The sequence below is a fragment of the Primulina tabacum genome, chromosome 1, assembly GCF_025594145.1.
Source record: "Primulina tabacum isolate GXHZ01 chromosome 1, ASM2559414v2, whole genome shotgun sequence".
Lineage (NCBI taxonomy): Eukaryota > Viridiplantae > Streptophyta > Magnoliopsida > Lamiales > Gesneriaceae > Primulina > Primulina tabacum.
In genome coordinates this window covers 29476225-29487286 of record NC_134550.1, presented here as the reverse complement: position 1 = coordinate 29487286, position 11062 = coordinate 29476225, and the positions used below count along the sequence as shown (strand labels likewise).

Below are 11062 nucleotides of genomic sequence, written 5' to 3'. Positions count from 1 at the left end.
CAAAAAAATCTTTGACTAGAGTGACATGTGCTTAGGGCAGTGTGGTTTCCTAGTTGCATATGACACTAGATTACTCAAAGATACATCATATCGTTATCAAATTCATATATGATTGTAGTATACCGATGGTTGTTGATTTGATAGGTGTTGTTTTTTCGTGTTCTTATTGTGTTACTTCATCACATTCATGCACGTGTCATGAGATTTCGCATAAATTTAGTTATTTTTATTATATTTAGGAATAAACATTGTTTTTCATGTGTTTGGGTTGATTCGCAGGTCATATAAAGATGGATTAGTTCGAGAAGGTGCACTAGGACAGATGAAAATGTTCACCTCAACGCACACATGAAGAAAAATGGACAGGAAAGCCGAGAAAGACGCATTGGGGTAGAGGTTTCTACCTGCCCTAGTGCACTTGAGGAATTAACTACTAGGTAGGAGCACTGAGGCGGAGGTTTACCCTCGCCCTCGCGTGCCACAAAAATTTTTGCGCGAGAGAATTCTACCCGCCCTAGCACCCGAGGGAAATTTTATGTGTAACAAGCTCGCTGGGGCGGGTATTTCATCCGCCCCAGCGTGCCTATGAAGGAATTAAATACTCGACTTGTCCTTCATTCTTCGATTACATTTGTATTGAAGAATTCGATATTTTCGAGCAGTGTTTCTTTTGTTCTTCGACTACAATAGTATTTTTAGTTTAATAACATTTATTTAATTATTGTATTGCATATTTCAGAATGAATTCTAGTAGCTAAACTCTTTTTGTTCGGATTTAAGGGGATTCTACCCCGAATCAATGTTTGAATTAATTAAATATTCGAATTTTACTTCATTCTTTATTATATTATTGTTTTTATTTGAATTATTAAAGTATAGCTAACTTTGATAATATTTTATATTGCGCGTGAGTTCGAGAGAATAAATTTTAATAGAAACAAGTAATATAATATGTGGATTTACAATTTATATATACATATGAAATTGAATACAAATTGATAGTCATAGACCAATAGGTCAAAAGCTAGGAGATTTCATAAATCGTGCATGCAATTCACCGTTGATAAATAATTAAAGATATTTAATTATTTCATTGTGTCCAATTATTTTGATATATCTTGAGAAAGATTGTTAATTATTTAGGGAATCCCGTCAAAGGAAATGAAAAATGGTCGAGATTAATTATCAAAATAACGAGAGATAGATGAACTGAAATTCTCAACAAATTTACTTCATATTTGATTTTAATTATTCATTTTGTTTGCATATTTAAACTTGGAACAATTGAGTTAATCAAATTCTAGTAGTTAACAAACCAATTCAACATATCGTTTGATACCCCACGAATGGGCCCATCAAGTGACCAGGCCCAGACCAGACTTTGGACCCCCGAGTCATTGCTAACCAAGCCCCCGAGCCATTTCTAACCATGGTAAATGGCACATGGGGTCCTTTCCTATAAATACTAGATTTGAGAGTCTAATTGATTCATTCAATATATTAATTTTGAGTAGCCTCTATAGTTGCTCTCTCATTTTTAATTCTCAGTATCTAACTTGAATACTGGAGGGGCTACCCCGGGACACCCTCCCGGCTCCCTTCTTAACGGTATCCTTTGTGATTTTAGGCCAGAGTAGGTCCGAGGTCTGAACTCGGACTATTCTCATCTATCGGAATCGAATCCTATATTTCTAGTGAGTATTACTTGGAGACGCATGTGGGAACACTTGAGCTAGGACGAAGAGATGGTAGGCCGAAAAAAGAGCAGAAGAACTAACACAATGTCTTCATGTCCTCAGACGAGAGATGAACAACCTCGTCCTAATGAGAACATAGGGAACTTGACCCTATAACAGTTAGGCCAATTTATTACCAAAACAGTAGAGAAGGCCATGAAGAAAAACCAAGAATCCATGTTTGCCGAAGATCATGATCTTCGTTAAGAACGAGAGGAGAAATAGAGTTTCATCGTCAAAAAGAGAGAGTCCTTTTTCCCCTGCCATTCTAAAAAAGGAGCTTCCCCCAAGTTTTCGACAATCAAGCATAGGAGAGTATGACAGGCGTACTGACCCTGAAGAACACTTGGGAAGATTTGAGAATTTGGCGTTTTTGCATCAATAATTAGATGGAGTTAGGTGCATGGTGTTTCTGGGTATGTTGGTGAGATCATCTCAAGAATGGCTTAATACGCTACAACCCAACTAAATACGGTCTTTTGAGGATTTTTCTATGGTTTTATTACACCGATTTGATAGCATCAAGAAACAAAATTACCTAAACTTTTCCGCGATGAAGCATCAAGAAACTGAAACTTTGCGATAGTTTATCTAGCATTTCAACAATGCAGCACTGGAAATACCGGCTGCTACCACTGATAGTATGATAAGCTCCTTTACCCAAGGACTAAGAGAAAGGGAATTCTTCAAGTCACTAGTCAAGAAACCTCCGTTGAGCTATGACGCTCTTTTAGATCGGGTAGAAAGGTACGTGAATCTAGAAGATGCACAACGACACAAGAAGTTGGAGCAATAACTTGGAGGAAGTAGGATTGAGGGGATGGAGAGAGGGGGTAGGAAGAGAAGCGGGGGTGAGGAAAATATGATAAGACTAGAGGTAAAGGGCAATTCTCGCCCTATGTTGCTTTAAATAGGAATCGATATAAAGTGATGGAGGTGAGAAAAGAGAAAGTAGATGAGAAAAATCACGGAGGGTTGAAAATGATTCTAGGTTTCCTTCACTTGATAGGTGAGGGGGAGCCTCATCCGGTAGTCACCTGGGGTTTTGCCTGCCCCCTAGGTGAGGTCGTAGCCCTGCTTGGATAACACATAGGGTTGGAGAGCCGAGAAGATAATGACGAGGTCAAGATGCTCCTCGAGAGCCCACCGATCTCAGGGGGAGAATGAACGAGGACAATCTTCCTACGAGAGGAATGATTCATATAATCTCGGAAGGTGCTACTGATGGAAACTCCGGGCGAGCTCGGAAAGAACACGGAATAAGGTTGGATAAATTTGAGATATCTAGGGATGCGAACTTACCACAAGATCCCATCATTAGCTTTGGGCCGGAAGACCTCTGAGGTGTTGTGGCTCCACATAATGATTTCTTGGTGGAGACGGCCACCATTGCTAATTACGACGTGGCAAGAATATTTATCGAGAATAAAAACTCCGTGAATATTTTGTTTAAAAGAACTTTGGATCAAATGAAAGTGGAAATATTTTAGTTTGAGTCGGTCTCTACTCCTCTGTATTGGTTCGCAAGGCATGCCATTCAGCCCTTGGGTCAAATTGTTCTTCAACTATCTGTGGGGAATAATCCTCGATGTGTAACAAAGATGATAATCTCACTGTGGTAGATACTCCATCGTCATATAATATAATTTTGGTACGGCCAGCCCTAAAGGATTTTAGAGCCATAGCTTCTACATATCATTATAAGTTTAAGTTTCCTATGAGAAAATAAGTTGGAGTCTTGTGTGGGGACCAAAAATTAGCACGCCGATGTTATGAAGGGGTATTAGGGCATCTCCAACCCTATTCTCCATTTTTTCATTCTCTATTCTCCAAAATGGAGTATTGAATTCTCTATTTCAAAAATCTTCTCCAACCCATATTCTCTAAATTTTGCAAATTCTTTATTTTTATATTCTTTATTCAAAATTATTTAACATAAAAATATTAATTATGTAATATTATATTAAACAAATTAAATTAAATGTGACTCATTTTTTAAAAAATAATTCATTTATTTTGACATCAAATTTCAAGCCGCATACAACATTAAAACACATACATAGATCGATATAATTATAAACTACACATGATTTAAAGACAATATTCCGAACTAGAGTATTCCTCCCACAAATGATCAATAAGAGCATCTCGGAGTGCATAGTGAGCCGATTTGTCTTTGATTTGACGATGACGTGCAAGAAACTCTTGGAATCGGACGTGTTCATCACGCACCATTTCAACTTCTGGGATGGGTGCTTCGCGATAATATGTGATTGGCATATGCTCATCCCGCTCATCTTCAATAATCATATTATGCAGTATAATGCACGTTGTCATTATATCATGCAACACATTTTTGCTCCAGAATCGTGCAGGGCCAGTGATTATCGCCCATTTTGATGGCAATAGACCAAATGCTCGTTCCACATCTTTTCTACAACTCTCTTGTCGTGCTGCAAAGTATTTCTTCTTTGGACCTTGTGGATTGTGAAATGTTTGAACTAAAGTGGCCCAGTTTGGGTATATACCATCAGCTAGATAGTATCCCATGTAGTATTCTTTTCCTTGTATGATATAATTAGCAGGAGGAGCTACTTCATTGGCCAAATTAGCAAAGAGATGTGATTTTGACAACACAATAATGTCGTTGTTCGAACCTGGAAAACCAAAGTATGCATGCCATATCCACATGTCGTAATCAGCTACAGCCTCCAAAATGATTGTTGGTCTTCCACTCCGACCGGTATATTGTCATGCCCAAGCTGTTGGACAGTTTTTCCACCTCCAATGCATACAATCGAGGCTTCCAAGCATTCCCGGAAATCCACGTTGTTTTCCAATATGGAGAAGCGAAGATACAAGTCGCCAAACACCTCTATCGTAGCTCGACAAAATCTCTTTACACTTTCAATCGCAATGGACTCCCCGATTTTAATATACTCATCTGTCGCATATGCCCCCACACCGTATGACAATATCCGCATTGCAACAGTTATCTTTTGGTATGGTGTCAACCCAGGCCGACCTAACGCATCCGCTTTCTGTACGAAGTAATTGTCATGCTCTTGAATGGATGTCATAATGCGTAGGAATAGGCGACGTGACATTCGAAAACGTCTCTTGAAAATTGCCTCTCCATACATTGGAGAATCAGAAAAATAATCATTGTATAAGTGTTGCTTAGCGGCCGCTCTATCTCGATTAATCACCACATGGCCATGAATTGATCCTCCATGGTGCTTGTTATCTAGTTGTTGGAAGTAAGTGGAGATGAGAGTAGCATTGCTTGTAAGTTGGAAAGACATCATTTGTTGTTGTTGGTCAATGAGTTGAAGCTCATTGTTTATCATGGTATCGGACTTCTCGTCTCCATCAGATGAGGACGATGATGCAAGGAAAGAAAAATTTGAAGGACCTCCCTCATGAAAATTCATATTGAGTTGGATTACGAAATGGTGAGATAACTGTAACGCCACAGATTCGACGACTGTCCTCACTGTATCAAGACGAGTCTTTCCAGCGTGCTTATGTCCTCACTCACACGCACCCTAGGAAAACTTCTCAGGGGTCACCCATCCCAAAATTGACCCAAGTCAAGCACGCTTAACTTTCGAGTTCTTATGTAACGAGCTACCGAAAAGAAGATGCACCTTCGTGATATGAGTAGTAACAATCAAATCTTTTAAGCCCTCTTCAACTGTACAGTCCATTACATTGAACAGTCTCGGAATCCCTCTCATTCCGGTGTGGGATCGGTTCATTCATGCTCCATCCACCTAGAAGCCTGCCAGGAGCCGCTCATTGTTCGTGCAACCTCATGGCACCGGCGATCACCCCCCGCCCTCTTCGGCCCCGGGCCTCACATGCCCACCAGCTTCCGCTTGGTTCGTCCCCGAACCACACCGTACTAAGAGAGGTCGGCTCTGATACCAACTGTACTAAGTCATGAGAACAGTCCGTGAACTTCAAGAACGTGACATAAACAATCCCTTAAGACCTTAGATCAGCAGCCCCTTGCACAAATATTCAGAAACTTGAGCATTTAATCAAATCATGCAAGTTTCATGTCAAATTTTCGATGGAAAACATAAGCACACGAGAGATCGATATAAACACATGCACATACATATATTTCAGAACATATATGACGTATTTGATGCAGAAATGAAGATACAAAGCGTGCCTTAGGTAGTTGATGAACGAAACGAGACCAAGGGGACACCGGGAAACTTTTCTTTGCAAGAATGGTGAAGAAATCCACTCCTTTCAGCTGCTGGGGGTGAAGACGAGGGGAGGGGTTCTGAAAACGATGGTGTCGGCTGGTGGAAACCATTAGGTTTAGGTTAAAGTGTGTTTAGGTGGTTAATTATATAGTAAACTAATGGATAATGGGCCTTACTTATGTAATTAAAAGTTTAGAAAAATAATTAAGTCCTATAAGATTAAAAGTAAGCCCATAAAAACCAAACGCACTCCCGAAAAATATTTCATGATGAAAAGATTTTGAAAATATTAGCCGAATCATTAAAAATTCCCCCGACTCGATAAAATTTGCGTACCGTTAAAAATATAATCCTGCGGGTAAAAATATCCAGAAAAATCTCATTTTTTGGAAAATACACTTAAAAACAACTCATAATAATTTATAAAAATAAATCATATAATTAAAATAATTTTTCTGAAAATTCTCCGGTCTCCGTTTCTCGATCGAGCGTGAAATGCATCTAAAACCCTAATGCATGAAATTTTAAAATTTCATGAATTAAATCCTATCATGCAATAATAATACATAAAATACATAAAAATAATTAAACACCAATTAATAAAATAAACATGCATTTAATGCTTTAAAATAATTTAATAAAATACCAAAGAAGTTTAATAACTTGCATGCATGTGGTTCACGTGTACCTTCAGATTTTTCGGGATGTTACAATAACAGTTCTATCATCATTCAATAGTCTTAAATACTATCAGTGTCGCATCCCACTATCCCATAAATAAAGGTACATCCCACTATCCCACTATCGAATGGTCACATCCCACTCGCACTATCCCACAATCCAATAAATACACATCCCACTATCCTATAGATAAAGGCACTAAATTGTCACATCCAAATATCCCACTATCGAATTGTCAAATCCCACTCCCACTATCCCATAAATAAAGGTAAATCCCACCATCCCATAAGTAAAGGCACTAAATTGTCATGTCATCAATTGAGTAAAAGATAAGCTTTATCCCACCATCCCACTATCGAATTGTCACATCCCACCATCCCACTATCGAATTGTCACATCTCATCATCCCACTATATAGGTACTACCTACTATCCCATTACCATTGCCATTTTATAGTAAACGATAAAGCCTTTGAATGACATCCACACTACCCACTATCACACTACCATTGTCATCTTATAGTAGACCATTACCACTAACATCTATCCTTATATAAAATACTCTTCCATTCCTAATTCATTCACTCCAAGCATAATGAATTCATCTCGACGTGGTCCTGGTTTCTCAGTTGATGAGGACAAACTTCTTGTGATAATTTATCTCGACATGTCCCCGAATCCTATTATTGGCATAAACCAGTCAAATGATAGTTTGTGGTCTCGAGTGGTAGCCAGTTACAACGAGGAACTCACTAGTCCGTCAACAAAGCATCGTACTATGAAGGCCCTTCAATGTCGATGGTCCAACATAAGTAGGGCTGTCCAAAGTTTTAGTGGATGTATTCGTCAAGTGGAACTTAGGCACCCAAGTGGTGCTTCACAGAAAGACATTGTGAGTACAAATGTTCAAATACTCTTTAAATATTTTAACTTTTAGTGTGCAAATAACATACAACTAACACATGCTTAAAGCTTGATGAAGCAAAAAACTTATTTAAGCAATCTGGGTCAACTTGGAGATTGGATCATGTTTGGTCTTTACTAAAAGACCAAAAGAAGTTTAGATCATCCAACGCTACCTTACCTGGTTTCATATCAAACCGTAGGAACTCCTCCCAGTCTGACTACTCACCCAACACAGAATCCCCAACACCAGATTTTTCGGGACTATCTGGGTTTTGATGTAAACCTAGATGAAGATAGCTCATCAAGGAGTACTCAGCGACCAATCGGCATAAAAAAAGAAAAAGCCAAAATAAAAGCCACTGAAGATTACTCGAAGGATATTTCCACCATGGCCAAATGTAGTGAGAAAATGATGACTGCGATGGAGAATGCCGAGGCACATTGACAACAACTCATTGATGTTCAGAAAGAAAGGAACGCTTTATTGGCTTGGAAAGAAGAAAATAAAATATTACGGATGAACCCTATGTCTGTTGATGAATCATGCCGTGCATACTTGCTCAAAGAACAACAAAACATTTGGCAGAAAAGAGCAGCAAAAGGGGATGGAGCCGACGGATTTTCTAATATGTTTGGCCAGTTCTTCGGCGGAACTTCTCCATCCGGGTCCGATCTAGGAGAGTACTAGTGTTTAGTCATCATTGCAGTGGAATAAAAATATGTCAATGTGTATTTTTTATGATCGTCTATTTTATATATTTTAATGTGAACTGTTTTTTATGTTTTAATGTGAATGCATGTTTAATTTATCTCAAGTTAACTAATTCGATTTGTGATCAAAAAAATATGTAATGTATTTTTTCACCATCTTATTTAATTATTATTTTTATTTGTTTTTTTCATCAAAATAATTCAATTACAATAAATAAATAAATAAATAATAAAAATGAGAAAACTTGAAATAAATTAAATAATACCAAAAAATCATTAAAAGTTAATAAAAGTATTGAAATAAACATTTAAATATATGAAATGAATAAAAGAGAAATATTTTTTTTTAAAATGGTGTAGTTGCAATTTTGGAGAATGGTATTTTCGTAAATAATGTCATTCTCCAAAATATATGGAGATGCAGCTAGGATTCGGCACTTTTGGAGAATTACTGTACATGGCTTCAAAATGGAGATGGTATATAGAGAATGGTTGGAGCATGGCTGGTTCTCCATTTTCTCCAAAATGGAGAATGGTTGGAGTTGCTCTTAAAGGAAGACGGAAAAAGAGCGCGTATAGAAGATGATTAGGCACGGAAGAAGCGGATTAACAATAGTGAAGAAGGAGGTTCAAGAGATAACTGGAGAAGAACTTGGAATTGTGGAGTTGTGGACCGAGAAAAGATACTCAAGATAGCACCTGACCTTGACTTAGAGGTTAAGAAAGAACTCATTACTTGCCTACAATCTAATATCTACGTATTCGCTTGTTCAGCCCAAGAACTCAAAGGCACAACCCTAGACGTCATAGAGCATCGACTTAACATCTTGCCAAACGCTCTCCGGTGAAACAAAAAAGAGGCATTTTGTGCCCGAAAAAGTCAAAATAATAAAAAAGAAGTGGGAGAGTTTCTTAGTGCCGGGCATATTCGAGATTACAATTTCCTACTTGGATATAGAATGTCGTCCTGGTGCCGAAGGGCTCAGGAAAGTGGAGGATGTGTATTGACTTCAGGAACCTCAATAAAGCATGTCCTTGTAACGCCCCGAAAATTTGAAGGTCCACACGAACCACATTCATAAAAGTTATTAAACTCCTTGTGTATTTCAATTAATAGTTTTAATTGTATAAATTAATTATTTTTTGCTTATTTAAATGTTTAAAATATATTTTTCTACATGGTTGCATTAAAATATATTTTTAAGGGTTATTCGAGTTGCGATCGAGGAACGGAGACCGAGGGCTGAAAATGGAAAATGTTTTTATTAATTTTTTTAATTATTTAAAATATGGTTGATGCTTTTTCATATTTTTGAAAATATGGGATTTTGAGGTGCTTTTATACGCTAGGACGTAAATTTTATCGGGTTGGTTTTTCAACTAAAATACGAACGTTTTTACAACCCGTCGAATAAATTCACAAACTTTATTAAACAAGATAATTTTTACATTTTAATTAAGCACTAATGAGCCTAATTAGCCTTCCTAATGGATCTAAGCTTAATTAGTGTTTCAATTAACTATATAATATACTAATCTACCCCATTAAACCCTACAACCCCACACCCCACTCTCTTAATTCTCCCCAAACTCTCTCAAAAAATCAAAACTCTCCTCATCAGCATAGCAACACACGGCACACACATATTGTGAAGGGAAAAGCATTGGTTCATAGGAAAAAAATTCAGCCAACGTTCTTGCATCGTCGTTCTTCACGTTGTCAACGGGTTTTTGTTCGTTAAAAATGCAAAGGCACATCATATTCTCCTTTTAAAACATCTATCACACCATATTAATTGTTAAAGCATGTTTTGAATGAAAACAAAGCACACAAACTATTATTTTCGCAACTATACATATGCATGTGTTTAACTTTTGTTTATTGATTCAAAATCTGCCCTGAATTATAATTCGATCGAGCATATTTTTACACGAGTTAGGATCCTAGAAACACGACCAACAAGCGGCACAATAGGATAGAATAGAAGCTGGAACCATGGGGTGTCACGTGTGTCTTGAGGGCTCGGTGTTGGGAATTAAGGGCTTGGATTGGTCTTGTCTTGGGGCCAAGGCTAGCTAGGGTCTGTTATGAGTCAAGAAAAGAGTCCTAGCCATGTTAGGACTCGAGTCAAGAGGCTGGGGAGGAGTCCTAGCAAGCTAGGACTCCCACCCGAGAGTTCATGCGCTGCGCGCATGGTGCACCCGTGCAGGGGAGTAAACGCTCGGCCAGGAGGCTTTGGGATGGTCTAGGTTAGGTCCTTAGGGTCCTAGGTGGGTTCACAAGAGGCCGGTTTAGGGGCTGGGTCGGTTGGCTAGGTCCTAGGCGTGCATGAAGAGTCCTTGGCAGCTAGGGGTCCTCGGCCGAGAGCTTTACTGCTTGCATGGCTTCGGTTTCTGGCTAGGGGTCAAGTCTATTGGTTCCATGGGTCCAGGAGGGTTCCTGGAGGGTCTCATCAGGGTTCGGCTTGGGGTGGCTCGAGCTTGGCTCGATGAAAAATCAATAAGGCTCAAGGGGGTTGGTTCGAGTACTTAGGATTTCTTCTTTGAAAAATAAATCGAAACACGGCGAGTTGTGGGTCACAAGGGATAAAATAATATAAAAAGTCTAAGTTTTGAATTTAGAAATTTTATATTAATTTTGAATTAATCAGAGATTTAATCGTCTCTCGAGTAATTAATTAAAGAATTAATTGGAAAACCTAGATTTAAGCTTAATAAAAATATGAGAAAATTAATGTAAGCTTAAATAATGATTTGGGATGGTCTAGAGTCTACGGAATTAAGAAAATGTCAAAAACGTGAAATT

At 38.2% G+C, this 11062-nt stretch overlaps 1 long non-coding RNA gene across 1 annotated transcript; it reads right to left on the bottom strand.

Annotated features, from left to right (window-relative positions):
* Positions 1–6676: 6676 nt before the first annotated feature.
* Positions 6677–7287, bottom strand: LOC142518666 (uncharacterized). Its single transcript, XR_012813610.1, has 3 exons — positions 7168–7287; positions 7102–7134; positions 6677–7038 (listed from the first exon to the last, which is right to left on the bottom strand). It is a non-coding gene; the product is annotated as an uncharacterized LOC142518666 (long non-coding RNA).
* Positions 7288–11062: the final 3775 nt, after the last annotated feature.